The sequence below is a fragment of the Alosa pseudoharengus genome, unplaced genomic scaffold (assembly GCF_046254945.1).
Source record: "Alosa pseudoharengus isolate Yale_2024_CS ecotype anadromous, Long Island Sound unplaced genomic scaffold, YU_APseudo_1.1 YU_APseudo_1.1_scf_10, whole genome shotgun sequence".
Taxonomy (NCBI): Eukaryota; Metazoa; Chordata; class Actinopteri; order Clupeiformes; family Clupeidae; genus Alosa; species Alosa pseudoharengus.
Genome location: NW_027468565.1, coordinates 28,842,010 through 28,860,714, shown reverse-complemented (window position 1 = coordinate 28,860,714; position 18,705 = coordinate 28,842,010).

Here is an 18,705-nt window from a genome sequence, read left to right as displayed (position 1 = left end):
CATGTAATGCAAAACATGTAAAAGAATAAGAAGAGATGAAGATCATTTAGCATTCATGTGAGTTATTTAAAGAATGCAGAAGGTACATGGAATCCCAACGGAAATGGCAACAACAGCATATTGAGACATGTTTTGCTGGCATTTAAAGAGGATTTCACTTACCTCATCACACATTTTTTGGGTTTCTGGTGTAGCCCCTTTGCGTTTTGACAAAACAGCATCCATTGTGGCTAAATAAAATCAAATAAAGTGGACTTTAGAACAGGACAGATTGATGACTTCCCTAAGTTACAGACCCCTGAGCTCTACTTCCAGCCACTTTGGATCTGTATTTATACTGTAGATCCCGTAAAAAAAAATGAGTCACTTTTGGGAGGCTTTTGGTTCTGCCCACCTCAGTGAGCTTTGCTAATACTGTAGGCTAACGGTGGGTGTGTCAGACTGAGTTACTGCACACACATTGACGGGAAAGGATGTTTCATCTTACCTAACTCTGGGGGAGATGCTGAATAGTTCAAGTTCAAGTAGTTTATCGTCATGTACTCATAAGTAATGAGGAATTATAAGTAATGAAATTGATCTGGGGTTGCTGTTTCATCTTACCTAACTCTGGGGGAGATGCTGAATAGTTCAAGTTCAAGTAGTTTATCGTCACGTACTCATAAGTAATGAGGAATTATAAGTAATGAAATTGATCTGGGGTTGCTGCGACATATGTGCCCAAAGAATGAGGTTAGCCGACTATCGGAATATACTGAATGGTTATTCCATCAATCCATTTTTTGTTACCGGATGGCACGGGCATGACCCAAGATAAGAGGAGGAGTGGTTCAGGGAACATGAGTCCAGACCTTTTAAAGTTAAAACCCCATTGAGAATCTTTGGGAAGTGCTGAAGACTGCGCAGTGGTCCAAATACCCCGTTAAGATATTTTCTATATAGTTGTTTGCAATAATAGTTTAACACATGAAAATTGTTGAGTTTAATTACTTATACTGTATTTGCAACTGAAGTTGACAATCCATGCCTGGGGACATGGCATTTTAGAGTGCTTGCACCTCAGTCAGAGTAATTATTGTCGAGTTAATAAACCCTAAAGACATAAACCTTGTTTTACATAGTAGAAATGCGTTCCATTATAAACAAGCTTGAAAAAATAAGTAAAAAATGTGTGCCGTAATCAAAGCTAAAGATGGTCCAACAAAATAGAGTGTGTGTTTTTTCTTTCTTTGGCCAGGCAGTGTAAGTGTGTGTGCAATAAAAACGAATACAAATAGTGTACACACATTACACAAGTTCAGTGAGGGTTTACAAAAATATCATTGTAAAAAAAATCAAGTACATTGGTCTAAAGTCATCTATCCTTTGCACTGCAAATGCATGTACATGACAGTACATGACAATCACAGTTAAGGGGCAATACACAACCAGTCTGATACTTCTGACCAAACACATGAATAGTTCTGCATTTCCCAACATCATGACTAAGGGCCTCAGTAAGTAAGCAGACATCAAGTAAGCAGACAATTTTCTTTCAAAGAACCAACCATAAGACAAGTGCATGCATTATCTGATGGACAAGATTACATAATTATTTGCAGTCAAAACCTTTGTCAACGAACATACCATAATTTCAATTCCTATGGTAGACATCCAGGGGCGGTTTTTCATATGGGCAATATGGGCAGCCGCAGTAGGCTAAAGTCAGTCATACTACGAATTGCCTCCAAAACAGCAAATTTTATTCATTCATAACATTGTGTATACAGGACTACATGGTATTCTTCTGGATTGTGAAATAGTAAAAAAACAAAAAATATAATAACTAGATGTACCGCAGAGCGGTACAAAATATGACCGCCGCCCAGTCCAGCACATTTTTTCCACAAAAATAAATCACGCTGAAAGGCCTATATTATTCTAACTGTCTCACTAAATTGCATTATCCACACTCAATTCTCACTGATATCTGCTAGACAACAAGTACCAAAACATGATTAGTTCATAGATTTCACATGTAAAATTCATTTTATACAATCCCACCTCCATCTTGCCTGTTCATAATTCTGAGAAATTCTTGAATTGTGTGCATGTGTGCATGTACATGTTTATGTTATGTGTGTGGGTGGGCTTCGCTGCGCGGCGGTCATAATTAATAGCCTAGAAAAAAAGAGGTATCGCACACCAATAAAGTCTTTCCTGAGGTGCTGGCTTCTTGTGCATATAATTGTTAAAGAAAATAAAGAGAATGGCGCACACTCTGCTCCATGTTTTAATGTTGAAGTGACGGCCGAAACATCACTTCAACATTAAAACATGGAGCAGAGTGTGCGGCATTCTCTTTATTTTCTTTAATAATTAATAGCCTACCTAAAAAAAGAATCCATCTGAACAGCCGGATAGCTGGTTTTGACTGTGGTGTAACTAATGTGAAAATTAAACCTATAAGAACATCAGAGAATCCCATTAGGCAAAATGCAAGTCAGATGTGATGTCTTATTAGGGATATCGAGATATAGGCCTACCGGTTTTGTGATCATCGTTGTGATTAAAACATGATAATCTGAATATCGTGGAAATAATGCGTCCTACCATTCTTCTATTGGAGATTATATTAATGAACACATGTATACAATAGAAATGCAGGAACTGATTTCACCCTCCATGCAAAATCCCATTCATTCAAAGTTACAGAGCAGCCATTTCAGTATGTCACATTGGAGTGAGATAGTGGAGTGAGCAAATAAAGAGTGGGTGAGTGTTCAATTTCAAGGGGAATTTCGGCATTTTTTCCACAGAGATCTCTTTTTCTTGAGGTTACCACGTACTGTCGGTACCAAAAAACATGAAAACAATCAATTTTACCTAGCTTGAGTTGCTGCAGTCAACAGTTAGAGCCTCCAGGCAACTACAGCGCTACACTCTGGGGGCATGTTCATACAATTTTGTCTGTTGGGGTGCCGATAATTATGGCACAAGAGATTTGGTTAAATTAATTATTTTGTGATGTATTGCTTTTTTCTCTCAATAAACCAGGGCTGTACTCACCATAATAGCCTACTAACAATGCAATAATAGTTACAGTTACAATTTCCAAAATTGAATAAGTCTAACCTGTCCTCGGCGATGGATGAACTACAAAAGGTCAAGTCAGAACTCGGGAGACTGAAGAGGAAAAGAAAGGTGAACACTGATCCGAGACTGATTAGGCGACGTGGTCACTCACTAATGGGCATTTTACAGGCCCATATAAGATATAGAAGGTAAACATACCTACATACACTAAAATTTCTGTAAGGGCCTTTTACATATTGACAAACTTTATTTTTTTAAATGTATATATCTGTTAATGGTGAAAATAAGTGATTAATTTCATCAAAACATATTCGTCCCATAGGGTTACGCTGTAGAGTCATCTGATGTTGGGCTCCAACATGCCTTTTTTTTATTAGAGTTGATTTGAGTTGACCAAACTCTCTCTGTATATAGCTATAGCGAAAGTGTGACAGCAGCGCCAACTAGCGATTGTTGGCAAAACTGCAACGGAGTTTCGCCTCTTACTTCTATATTCTTTGTTTCACTTACCCAACTATATGCTCTCAGACTCACTAGTATAGTCTTTTACATACCCAACTGTACTCTCTCACAAGCACATGTAAACCTGAGTATAGTAGTATTAGTGTGAGCATAGTGATGTATATGTGAGATTATGATTGTATGTGATTATCATAGTGTGTATGTGAGATTATGATGTGTGTGTATATGATCAAGTATGAATTATTTCCTAAACGGCCCCTCATACACACACACACACACACACACACGCCTTGTGCCTGCGCCAGTGCCAGATAAAATTATGACATACATAAAATCACAAATCACATCCACCCACACACAAACAACCCTATACCTCATATGAACTAAAACAGGAAACAGAGTTGTGGCGCCATCTAGTGTAGAAACCTAATTTGACAAGTGTGTTGGTGTAGCGCAGGGGTGTCAAACTCATATTAGGCAGTGGATTGGAGTTGTTGGAATGTGACCTTGTGGGGACATTCATTGTGGTCATTATCATTTTTCTCCATGGGTATAAGTATTGTTTGATAATATACTCCTTTACTATACCCACTTATGAGCAAACAAAAACAAATCATGTACTGCTGTCATATACAGTTCTTTCTCTCTTGAAATACCCTACTTTCCCATTCTTTCGGCCTCTTCCTTCCTGAGGTTTGTAGTGGTGGATAGGTTTAATCAATTTATCATATCATAGAGATATCGATTTAATAAACATTGTTGAAGACAACTGGATATGAAAACATCTGGCGGGCCTGATCTGTCCCTCAGGCCTTATGTTTGACACCCCTGGTGTAGTGGATTTTCTTTTCTACAAACACTTACACACATTTTCTGAGGTCTTATTTTCTCAAAACTCTACACATCCTTCCGGTTATGGAGAGGTGCTGAGAGGCAGTGTAATAGCAACCCTCCGGCAATTGTCAAGTTAAATCCTTACAAGTCTATTCACAAACATTATTTGCTGTATAAGGTGTATCAAGTTAGAGTTTGAGGATGCCTCCAAAGAAGAAAAAACTGTCAACTCTTATTCGACCCACGAGGGGAATTATTCGTAGGAATCTTATAACGATAAAAACTTCTTCGGCTAAGCAAATTCCTCCGCAAACGCAACTTACATTTGCTTTACTCAATATTCGATCACTGTCGAATAAAACTGCCTTGGTTAATGAAATTATTGCAGACAATCATATAGATGTTATGTGCCTTACTGAAACTACTGCCTGACGAATAACTTCCATTAAATGAGTCTACACCTCCCTCTCATCTTAATTATCATGTACCCCGCCACACTGGCAGGGGAGGGGGAGTAGCTACAATTTATCAATCTAGTCTTCTCACATCTCCCAAGCTTACACACAAGTTTAAATCTTTTGAAGTTCTAGTCCTAAATGTTTTACCCCCAGATTGGAAAACTAATCAGCCTGTAACTGTGGTCACATTGTACAGACCCCCTGGCCCCTACACTGAATTCTTAGAAGAATTTTCTGATTTCCTTTCCACTTTAACCATCCAAACTGAAAAAATACTTATATTGGGTGATTTCAATATTCATATAGATAATGTGAATGATTGTCTCACAATTGCATTTCAATCCCTAATTGAACATGTTGGGTTCTGTCAAAATGTAAATTCACCAACACACCGAGATAATCATACTATTGATCTAGTCTTGTCATACGGCATAAGCATAGACCAGTTAACAATTCTACCACAACACCCGACCTTAACTGACCACCATCTAATTACTTTTACAATGACATTACAATATGCAGTACCCAATTTAGCTGAATACTACAGCCGCGGCCTATCTGAAAAAACGAATGCAGACTTTTTAGAAAAAATCTCGCTCACGTTTGCCCCCTTCCGGACCCATGTGGTATAAGAAGGCCCTTTCCTTAATCCAACCGAGGTCGATTTGTTAACTGATAATGTAATGAACTCATTACGCTCAACCCTTGATTCAGTAGCACCACTGAAAAAGAGAATAAGAAAACAAGTAAGGCGTGCTCCATGGTACACCACACAGACAAAAACCCTCAAACAAGCAGCGCGCAAACTTGAACAAAAATGGCGTACTACTAAATTGGAAGTCTTCCGCCAAGCATGGAAAGATAGTCTTATCACCTACAAAAAAGCACTCAACAAGGCTAAGTCAACCTACTATTCCTTGCTGATCGAAGAAAACAAAAATAATACAAAATTTCTCTTTACCACAATTTCCCGCCTGACGAAGAGCCACACTGAAGTAACAGAATCTATCCCTATATGCCTAAACAGTAATGACTTCATGACTTTTTTCAATGACAAAATTGAAACAATTAGAGATAAGATTAATAACCAACCAGTCTCACCAGATATTCGTACTCCATTGCTGAACGGTAGCGAAAACATAATTGAATCACAACTTTGAATTCATTTACACCGATCGACATATTAGACCTCACTTCCACAATTTCCTCATCAAAATCTACAACTAGTCTACTAGATCCTATCCCTACTCATCTTCTGAAATCTGCTCTCCCTTTCTTGGATAATGCTCTGCTCCAGATCATAAATAACTCACTGCTGTCAGGTCATGTACCACAGTCGTTTAAGTTATCTGCCATTAAGCCATCCCTCAAAAAACCCTTGACCCTAACAGCCTGGCCAGCTATAGGCCTATATCTAATCTCCCTTTTCTGTCGAAAATACTAGAAAAAATAGTGTCCAAACAAATTAGTGCCTTCTTACATATGAATACAATCGAAGAATTCTATCAGTCTGGTTTCAGAGCTCACCACAGTACTGAATCAGCCTTAGTTAAAGTTTTTAATGACCTCCTCATTGCTGCCGATAATGGACATATATCAATTTTAGTTCTACTGGACCTCAGTGCTGCCTTCGACACCATAGACCATGACATACTACTTCACAGGCTTGAACATTTGATAGGCATTAAAGACTCAGCACTCGCTTGGTTTAGATCATACCTTTCTAACCGCAGACAATTTGTACAAGTCCACAATAAACCATCTATCCAGACTATGGTAAAATATGGGGTGCCTCAAGGCTCAGTACTAGGGCCCCTGTTATTTTCTCTCTATATGCTATATGCTAAGGAAGTCCTTATCCTTACCAGACGCTGAAAAATTAATCCATGCTTTTGTAACCTCAAGGATTGATTATTGCAACGCTCTGTATGCTGGCTGCAATAACACCTGTCTAAAGAGCTTACAGCTTATACAAAATGCAACTGCTCGCACACTCACTAGAACTAAAAAATATGAACATATTTCCCCTATCCTGGCATCTCTACATTGGCTGCCTGTTAAAAGTCGCATTGACTTCAAAGTATTACTTCTAACGTACAAAGCCATTAATGGCCAGGCACCAGAATATATTAAAGATCTCCTAGTCTCATATAACCCGCCCAGACCGCTAAGATCACAGAATACTGGCCTTCTTGTAATTCCAAGAATCTCAAAAACGACAGTAGGTGGCAGAGCTTTTAGCTATCGCGCACACCTCCTCTGGAATAACCTACCCTCCTCAATTCGATTAGCAGACACCCTCCCTATTTTTAAGTCTAGACTTAAAACATACCTCTTTACCTCCCATAGTTAGGTATGGTGCGGTGTGGAACTTCACCCATCTCGGGGATTTTGGAATGGACCACCCTGCTGAGTCCTCGTGTGACTGGCACCCCAGTTGCGCGTGAGATGGTGGTCACTGACCATACCTGCGCTGGTGTCGACTACCCCTCACCATGCCTTAGTTATGCTGCTATAGCATAGTGCTGTCATGGACTTCTCATGTGCCACGCCGTACAACCCCCCCCCCCCCTCTCCTCTCTCCCCTACCCTCTTTCTCTCAACTCTCCCTCTCTTGCCCATTCCCACTATGATTTACTGTAACAATATATAGCACCACTGATCACTTCTTGACATTAACCACATTGATTTCAAGTAATACTAACCCATTCTACATTTCTTTCTTCTCCCTTACTGTACCTCACTTGTGAGGTAAATCCTCATCACCAGTCATCAACCATCCGTGTGCCTGGCCCTCCTCTTACCCATCCCACCTGAAGTCCCATCCTTGACTGCTGTATTACTGTCCCCTTACCTGGATTCCTGGCCCGTACAGCCCCATCACCTGCCTATGACAACTCTGCCCGGATTCTGGCCTGTCTGCTGACCCACCACCTGCCCCCTCATAACTTTCTTTCCTGGACAATTCCGACGCCGGACTATTGCACTTTCTCTCACTAAATCATGATTATGCTTTATCATACTGGATACGTAATCATCCCACCTTTTGTAACTTTCACCTCAGGTGCTTTAAACACCATGTCCTATTCTCCACACCTGACTGTCATATGCATGTGTCATTGTTTACAGACCTTACTGTCCGTATTGACCCTAGGCAGATGGGTCAGGTCCTTGAGTCGTGGATCTGCTCGAGGTTTCTTCCTATATGTATCTCCAATTCTAGGGAGTTTTTCATCGCCCCGGTTACCCATGGGCCTTCTTTCTTTCTTTCTTTCTTTCTTTCTTTTTCTTTTCTCCCTCTTTTCTTTTTCTCTGATTGTCTACATTCTGTAAAGCGCCATAATACATGTGTAATGTTTTGGCTCTATATAAGCACAATAAATTGAATTGAATTGAAAAAAGCAACTCAAGAGAGAACTAACACCGAAGAACAAGATATTCTGCTGGAATCTGACCACGCTGATGATACAGAAGAGATGGAGGAAAGATTCAGATTCCAAAAATAATTCAGTGGAAATGCATGGATTCCAGTTTCTTCCAGTAGCAGCAACTGGAATCCATGCATTTCCACGGAATTATTTTTGGAATCTGATCCCTTATCATACCTGTTCATTCTTACTCATCGCTCGACTTATCGTGACTAAATTCAAGATGGCTGCAAACGCTAAACTTCGTGAAGATACTGTCTGTATAAATCGTCTTGCAAGTAAACCACCAGTGCTTTTCCAAAGTTCTCAATGTCTCGTTTTAAATGTCAGGGCCCTCGGAAGTCTACCAATGAAGTGTGGAGATACATTGAGCCTCGTAAATGGTGTAAAACAGTGATTTATTTGCATGGCTAGCCCGATGCCGAAGCACCACCATTTAAAAAGCTGTTGGTAGCATCGGCTAACTAGCGCCATATTTTGGAGTGCAGGGGACAAGCTGAGATGGGCTATGAGACGTACGTTCACACTCGGTATCATGTTTCAACACACTTTAGGTCAATATCACACCGGAATTCTCCTTTAACATATGATACACAGGTTCAACAGTTCAAAACAAGAGTAGAAGTAGACTAGCAATGTTATGGGTTGTGTTAGTGTAGCAGGGGTAATTATGCTTCCCTGAATTTCCCCATTGTTTCATCAAGTTCTATGGGCATATTTTGTAGTTTCCCACGCCTCTGAGGTACAGTAGGTGGTAGGGGGGTGTGGCTTGGGTGTGGCAGGGGTTGGTTCCCACGCTGAAGACCCCTTAAGTGTTCATGTAGCCCCCTCCTCTGTCTCTTTTGCTACTGAGGGCAGAGGTATGTGGAGTCTTGCATACAATACATCATATCTTTTATTTATGCTTTTATGGTTACTTGTATTGTGCATTTTTCACATAGAACTGTTTTCTGGTGTTGTACACCTTATATACGAGTTATGTTTGTTTAATCACTGTTTTTATGTTAGTTCGTTGCACAATGCACATTACATCAGTTCTACATGCTACAGTCTGCTAACGTGGCTGCAGGTGTAGCAGCGTTACCTAGTTAGCTTACAGACCTTCATACTGGTGAATTGACTGAATGTATATAAACGTGGGTTACCTGTTTGATTGGCAGGAGCTGTGACGCGACTGGCTCGCTCCCTGCCTGATTTGTGTTTGTTTTGTCATATATTTCAGGTATGCCATGTTTGTTTTATGTATTTTTGTTATTGTCTATTCACATGTACTTTGGTGGCGATTCACGCTGTTAACTGCGTGTCTGTAGTCTTGCCGCGCGCTCTTTTGCTACTGTCCTGAGGCAGAGGAGCTGTGACGCGACTGGCTCGCTCCCTGCCTAATTTGTGTTTTTCTTGTCATATATTTCAGAGCAATAAATATCCAAGCAAAGGTCGGTTGTGGCGTCCATCATTATTCCACTACAACACAACGCAAAGTGATTGAGGGAGGGGAGAGACGACCTCTGTTACATTAAGTTGATAGGAGGGAGGTTTCCAGTACCTGCTTGTTCCGCACAGGTGTGTGGACCAATAGCCTTCATATAAAGAGTGAACAGCTAGGGGGGAGGGAGCAATCCACTACGGATAGGGAGGGACTTTATGGGATTCAAATTCAGGTTAAGTGTATGACGTATTCTTCATAGCAGGTGATATTAATTGCACTATGGACCCAGTGAAAGAGCGTTCAACAGGCATTGACAATACACATACCAAATCAAGAAAACTGGTTCAACATTTTCTGAAAGATTTAAATCTGCTGTATATTTGGAGACATCTTAACCCTAACTCAATAGCTTCATGCTACTCTAGTACTCACCAAACATACTCACGTATTGATTATTTTTTAATATCTGCACATATTTTTATATATATATTTTTTCTTTCACAATCAGAGAGAGATTTCTGATTGTCAGTACCATAGCATGGTTATCTCTGACCATGCAGCAGTAGCATTAATGTATATCAATAATAAAATGGTGAGCGACCCCCCTAAATGACATCTTCAAACAGGATGGCTTCAGGACCCATTATTCATAGAATTTCTAGGTAAACAAATATATATTTATATATATACCTATATTTTGAAACTAATACATCTGAAACGTCAGCATGTATAAGATGGGAATTATTTAAAGCAGCCAAACAATCTAGACAAGAGATGAAACAGTTAGATGGACAGATTACCCAATTGGAAAAATATATATCATAACACAAATGGTAATGCAGATGATCATAATAAATTACTACTACTAAGAGCCCGATACAGGGTTCCTACACATTTTCCATTTCAAAATTCCATACTTTTTCCATACTCAAATGTTCAAACTTCTCGTTAGATTTTTCTGACCATATTCTAGACATTGTCAATGGAGTGTTCTACTAGCATTGTGAAAAGCTGTATAATAATGTTTATTAATTAACTTGTAACTTAATAATGTTTATTAAAACACTTGCCCATTTGTTGGATACTTTTCGTTGGGGAAGTGTTGTGTTGGAAGGTGCACTCACATTTGATACAGCATAGCCTACATATGTTGGGAGACTAGTGCACTGCTGGCAGAGGCCTCAGAAATCACCGTAAACAGTATTATTTGTTTGCAATAACAGTTTATCAGATAATGCAGTATCCATGTCTTGGTAACTTTTACAAAATCAAAAAAGTACCAGTGTTTTAGCGAAAATAGCAGAGCTACGCAAACAAACCAGTGCACAATGGTATAGGGCACGTGAATAGTGCCCTATACCATTGTTTTTTTTTACTACTTTTGCCTTTGTTTTTGCTTACTAATTATTCTTTATTTTTAAATGATTTTACCTTGTGTTTTATGTTTTCTTTTTATTATGATCTTTACCTTAAACTATTCTTTGACTATATTGCCCTTCTATGCTTTTATTTGTTATTATTGTTTGGTTTTGTTTATGTAAAGCACATTGAATGACCTCTGTGTATGAAATGCTTTAGGCTATATAAATAAACTTGACTTGACTTGACTTGACATAGAACAGGGGTTCTCGATTTGGTTTCGGTACCAGGGTCCCCTTGTGGGAGAGATTTTTTTCTGAGGACCCCCATTCAATTGTATCTTGATGATGTGGACTGACAACTTAGACTATGTTTACACGAAGCAGGGTATTTTCCTAAACGAATATCTGGCCATCTACGTCTGCAAATAAAACTGCATGTACACGAGACCGTTTATTTTTAAAATGTGTTTACACGAACCCGTGTACATACATGCTGTCATGAGCACGCCAAACCACAGTGGCAGTCTAACGATAAGCTCAAGCTCACATTAACCAATCAGAACCCTGAAAAGTTGCACGTGAGAACATGTAAATGTAAACATTGGTCGCACATTTGGTGTACTTCTGTCACATACTGTGACGTTGGCTGCCCAAAACTCCGTTTACCACAGTTTAGAACCAAACGCATAAACGGAGTTTAAAAAAAAAAAACACTTTGGCCGGAGTTTTTTTGGATAACCGTTTTACGGGGCAAATTCTCCGTTTGCGTCTAAATGAAAGGCTCAAACGTAGGGAAATGTCTTTGTTTATAAAAATACACATGTTCGTGTAAACTGGGTCTTAAGCTACACAACAGTAGGAATGTTTCATAATGACCTGAAAGAAGTGATTTGTACTGTAGATGTAAAAGTCTAGAAACACAAATATTTCTCCATACCCTTGTTTCTTTTTTCCATACTTATCCAGACCTGGAAATTAGTAAAATCAAATTCCATACTTTTCCAGGTTTTCTATACTGTGTAGGAACCCTGCCGATACAATGAAATGTCAGCAAGTAGGGCGGCTGCAAAAGTTTTGAAGTTGAAACAAACTTTTTATGAGCAAGGAGATAAAGCAGGAAGACTACTTGCATGGCAGATCAGGCAAAGACAAACTGAGCGGGCTATAATCACAATTGAAGACCCATCAGGAAACATAATAGATCCAGTGGAGATTAATGAAGCATTTAAAGATTATTATGAAAAGCTGTATAGTTCAGAGTGCTCTCCTAATTTGGAACTCCAGACACAGTTCTTAGATAAGCTTAACCTACCACAGATTTCTGAAGAAGATAAAATGAATTTAGATGAGGAGTTAACATTGAAAGAAATTTCAGAAGCTATTGATGCAATGACAGCAGGGAAAACAGCGGCTCCAGATGGCCTTCCAATAGACATCTATAAACTATTTAAAGAAAAACTGTTAACTCCTCTTCTGGAAATGATGTTGGAAGCTTTTCAGGAAGGCCTTCTCCCTGCGTCAATGAGGGGAGCGTTAATTACATTACTTCCAAAACCAGGGAAAAGTAATACAAGATGTGAAAACATGCGTCCAATAAGTCTCCTCAACTCAGACACAAAAATATTATGTAAAGTTTTGGCTAAGCGCTTGGAAGTTATACTACCTAGATTGATAGGGGAAGACCAAAATGGTTTCATACAATGTAGACAGGGATTTTATAATGTTAGAAGGCTTCTCAACATTCTTCATTACCAGAGGGGAGAACAAGATATTGCCATCCTAGCACTAGATGCCGAAAAGGCCTTTGATAGGGTAGAATGGCCCTATTTATTTGAACTACTGACAAGGTTTGGTTCTGGGGAACGATTTTGTAAGTGGGTTAGGCTACTTTATAACAACCCTGTAGCTGAGGTGCTAACGAATAACATGGTGTCCAAACTATTCACTATTTCCAGAGGTTGTCGACGGGGGTCACCTCTCTCCTTTCCTCTTTGCAATCTCCATTGAGCCTTTTGCAATCGCAGTTAGAAATCATATGGGCATAACAGGTATTACTGTTGGTCAAGTAGAACATGAAATTGCCTTGTTTGCAGATGATGTTCTGCTGTTTTTAAAACACCTCAATAACTCCATCCCTGCTTTATTAGAACTCATTAGTACATTTGGAAAGATTTCTGGATACAAGATGAATCATTCTAAAAGCATGCTTACTGAATGAGGGAGATGGACAACAGTCCAACCATGGTGCATCCACTTTTAATACAACTGATTGCTTTACATATCTGGGCATAAAGGTTGTACCAACCCTTGAGAATATTGTGTCAGTAAATTATGATCCTCTTTTAGAAAATATTTCTAACATCATTGGAAGATGGACATCTTAGGGGTCACAGTTTTCACTAATAGATGATTTACGAAGACACAAGTTGAAAATTATCTTATGTAACCATGACAACAGTGCTGTGAACAACAACCTGATGCAGGTCTGGGTGATTTCTGACATCGGCTTGTGTCCACTTGCTTCTTGGCTGCTCTCTTTCTCTTCTTTTTTTTAGGAGGAACGGAGGAGTTTCCCATTGCAGCCTACAGTACATGACAATAACGGCAACATTTTCAGATACAATATCAGATTGTAAAGTTATACTTTTACATTGGATTACTCAAACAACAGTAATATCAAATTTCATACAAATGTAAGTAAGCTGATGAAAATTGGTCTCACCCAGGCCTCAAGGAGTAGCCGTCACTTATTTCACCAGCCATGTGGTCCCTGATGTCAGCAGGATCAGAAAAAACCCTCGGGGTTTTTGGCATTTCAGACATTTCAGACAGTTGGACAATACAAACACACTATACAGATACACAAAATAGAGGAGTGTGCGTGTGTGTGTGTGTGTGCGCGTGTGAGAGAGAGAGAGAGAGAGGGAGAGAGAAGCAATAAGAGAGAGAGAAAGAGACAGAAGTAGTAAGGGAGAAAGAGAGAAGCAGTAAGGGAGAGAGAGAGATATAGAGAGAGAATGGCTCTTAAAAGTGCCTTTGTTTTTGTTTGTTTTAAAAGTGCCCTTTCGAATGGTTTTGGTATCAAAATTATCTGTAACAAAGACAAAAAAAACATAATTAGAATGATATTTTGAAAGAATATTTCTACATTCATTAGCAAAAATGATAGATATGATTAACTTCAAGTAGTAGCATTAACTATAGGATTAGCTAGCTGCTAATGTGGCATCCAAAAGCCCAAGTACTTCAGAAAGTTAATGTTGAGCCCTGAACAAAATTTTTGATGGCGCAGAAATGAGGTGGAAGCGTGTTACACATATATGCAAATTGTGCCCCATAGCTGGCGATGCCAAAAGTACACGTCCAAATCAATGCAATAAACCAACAGCAGAGTTCTGAATTAGCTAATCTATGTAGCTAGCAGAGCCTCTGGCTAACTACGTTGCATTTTATTTTGATGCAACAAACAGTTGTATTATGTCAGTCTCTTTCAAATACAGCTCTTACAGTGGAGTTCGAAATCAACAAATAGGAGGACATGATTTTTTTGGCCAAAACTCAATTCTAGACATGTTAAATGCTTATGCATTTCTCTTGCTTATTAGACCGTTGTTGTACTTACCTCGGAATCACGCCCAGGCAATGGTTTCTGGGATCGTAGCAAGGAAAAAGTACAGTCTTAATATTTTATATCCTTGCTCAAAATGTTAAAATAATGAGCATAAATCTCTGTGTGAAGGAAACTTGGGTATATGTAGCCATTTAAACACATCACTTCCCAGAATGCATCTCTTTTCCAAAGAACTTTATTTCCACCTTAAGCAATATAAACATTTCTGCAGTAGGGTATTAAATGTATAACAACTTCATAATCAGTATTGAGATGAAAGAACTATCAATTATTAAATATCCCACTTAAATGAGGGCATAATTTAAGCCTACAACAAATATGCAGTCCTGAAACGACGAATTATTCAATTTTCATGTAGCCCAAAGTTATAAAAGTCAGTTTACCGAAATCTGTACTCAGTTGTTGAAACGGGGGATCCGTGTGTGGGCCACAGAATATATTGTCATTAACTTTCATTGGAACGAAATCCGTGTGTGTTTCACGGAAATGTCAACTTCCGTTGAGCGAAATCTGCACTCAATTGTTGAAACAGGGATGGAATGCAACGCCTGACAGGCTAACATTAGGCCTACATAGACATTTAAAAAAAAGCAATAAAAAACAAACTGAATGTATCAAAGTGTGTTTCCCAATGAGATAACAACGTTCGTTGAGCGAAATCTGCCCTCAGTTGTTGAAACGGGGATCCATGAAATAGCCACAGAATATGAGTGTCATTAGGCGTGTTCGTCTTCATGCAGATCTATGCAGATCTGACTTGATGTGATGCATGCTGGGTTGAACACAATGGAGAGCTTGCATCACATCAAGTCAGATCTGCATAGATCTGCATGAAGACGAACACGCCTAATGTCTAGTTCCCAGACCCCATCTCAATGAGATTGTAGCTACAGCAGCCGACTATTTAGATTAAGTTTATAACGTTGTGGACGGCCACCAAGCGTCTTCTGCCCCACGGCTGCGCGCGCATCTAGTTTTGTTGCTAAACGGGAAACCCGTGTATAGGTGATCTGTGTTTTTTTTATTTATTAGTTAAGCGGTCCTTGGTCTGAAAAAGTCGGAGAAACACTGCTCTATGTCAATCTGATTTCTCTGGAAAGCTAAATGGTTAATGATTATTCTAGGTGACAAAGGGAAATTATTATAAATTTGATATGCTTGACACCACAAATCAGTGTCCTTTACTAGTGGGAGTTTTCATGTATGTGTGTGTGTGTGTGTGTCAGTTCAGTTCAGTGCCAACCATCACACAATGCACAGGCTTGGTGAATAACAAACCACTTGGCCAATCCCTCTGATTTCTTTGGAAAGATAAATGGCATATTCTGATTATATTCTTTGGAAAGGTAAATGTCATATTTTGATTATTAACGACTTTATCAAAGTTCTAAATGTTCCTTCCGTGAATGTTTCCATAGTAACGCTAACCTTAGCACCACCACTATCACTAAGTCTCTCACCAAAAATCACAATATCACAATATGATGTTTCTGGCGTAGTTACAATTTCTTTCTTTCTGAGCATCTATCCTTCATCATTTATCTACACTATGATTTATAGGGGTTTCCAACCTGCAAGTCGCTCTTAAGTGACTGACTTAAATCAACAGCTGTCCATTCAATTAGTACTAGTAGTCTTACAATTAGTGAAATGGAGATTGTCTGAGTGCAGTGACTGTGTATAGTATAGTCATATAAATACACCTGTTTCTGGAAGGTCCAGTCACTGGTCAATCGATATTCCTGGCTATAATTCTACCATGAGGACAAAAGAGCACTCCAAACAACTCAGATAAAAAGGTTGTTGAGAAGCATAAGTGGGGGGATGGATAGAAAACAAATCAAGTTACCAAACATCCCCTGGAGTTCAGTGAAATCCATCATTAAGGAATATCAGGAATATGGCAAATGTGCAAATCTGTCTTGAGCAGGTCATCAAACTGAGTGACCGTTCAAGAGGAAAACTGATGGGGGAGGCCACCAAGGCACCTATATGACAACTCTGAAGGAGTTAAAAGCTTCAGCATCTGAGATGGGAGAAACTCTGCATTGTGAAAGGAATATCTTTTAAATACTTTTTCCATTTTTGTAAAGCTCCTATTAATTGATTATAATGTTGCATTGTACACACTTTGTCATATATTTGTTTTATTTGTGTGGTATAATTTTCCGTTCATCTATATTATTAACACAAATAAGTCATTTTATTAAGCCAAAGTATTTAAGACTTGCTATGTTATCTGGTTTTACTGAAATTGCAACCAGCTCATTGGGGCATCTGTCAAAAAAATAGATATTTTATTAAACATATATATTTTATCAGTGGATAATGAATTTGCTGTATTTGCAAAAAAGGAAAGAGATTTTTCTCAAACAGGATGAACCTTTTGCAAAAGTCTGCTTGAAAACCAATCTTTGTTAAAATAAAATGTTGGTATAAGAAAGGCTTTTAAAGATGCCCCCAGATTCATAATCATTATAAAGACTAGTGCAGTGCCCGTTCAAACATGCTATTCCTTTAGCCCAATTACATGCCTGCAGGTAGGCCTGCTTTAAAAATAGGATGATAGGGAAAAACATAATTCCAGGTAAGCATTCAATAATGAATAGGCCTACAGATAATATAATAATATAATACATGTGAAGTGAGCAGAATTTAAGCATGGCTGCATGTGACATTTTTTACAAATCAAAATGACATAATCCTAACAGCTGTTTTGAGTCAAGGCTATATACTTAGCCTATTGAATAACTTGATGATCGAGAAAACAAACCATTTTGTGGAATGATGCATCATATGGACTTTGCAACGGTGTGTCTCTGGTGGCCTATAAGTGACATCACACTCTGTCTGCCACTCGTTGCTTGTTGCTGGTTATGCTTTGCATGTGTGGCATTCTGAGACGTTCTTTAATTCGGGACCATTATCACTCGTTTCAATTTAGGACCTTGCAGTTGGAATTGTCGTTTGTTTATTCAAAGTCTAAAGACAGTCCAAAGTTACCTGGGCTATTCATAAGTGACATCACACTGTCTGCCACTCGTTGCTTGTCGCTGGTTATGCTTAGCATGTGTGGCATTCTGGGACGTTCTTTAATTCGGGACCATTATCACTCGTTTCAATTTAGGACCTTGCAGTTGGAATTGTCGTTTGTTTATTCAAAGTCTAAAGACAGTCCAAAGTTACCTGGGCTATTCATAAGTGACATCACACTGTCTGCCACTCGTTGCTTGTCGCTGGTTATGCTTAGCATGTGTGGCATTGTGGGACGTTCTTTGATTCGGGACCATTATCGCTCGTTTCGATTTAGGACCTTGCAGTTTGAATTGTCGTGTGCTTATTCAAAGTCTAAAGACAGTCCAAAGTAGCCTGGGCTATTCGCTTATTGCACATCATTTTTTTTACGTCATTTTGAAGAGCCACTGCATATAGCCTACCTGTGTGTGTTGGCATGTTGGCTTGTTGTTGCAAAATCCGTGGAGTTATCTTGCACTCGCTTAAAGGAACCGTATGTAAGAAATGTATTTCAATTAATCATAAAATGGCCCTGATATGTCACTAGACATTAAGAAATCATGTTCATTACAAATACTTATATCACTGACAACAGGAGTCCGGCCAGGATATTGTCATTTAAAAAGTGAAGTTGCAGCCCTCAACTGATGTTGTTGTTGTGTTTTGTCATGGCATGTTGTGTTTTGGCCTGACCCTCCACCTATCTAGTAATCACAAAGTCAGTAGTGTTTCGGCATCTGGGTTGGCAACCTCGAGTCAGGGGGGAGGGGGAGGGGATACACCGCTCTACAGTAATTTGTAATTAAAAGTGATTGCAGTACCAGTTTTGGCCACAATCTTACATATGGTTCCTTTAAGTTTTTACCCGTGTAACCTACACTGATCCAATTCTGCCAAAGCCCTGCTTCTATCCTCACTGGTAGCTTACAGTCCTACAGTGCTGTGTGGGAGGGGGAGTGGCTAGCGGCGAAAGCCAATGCGTGCTTCTTTTACCGATATAGGCTATTTAACGATA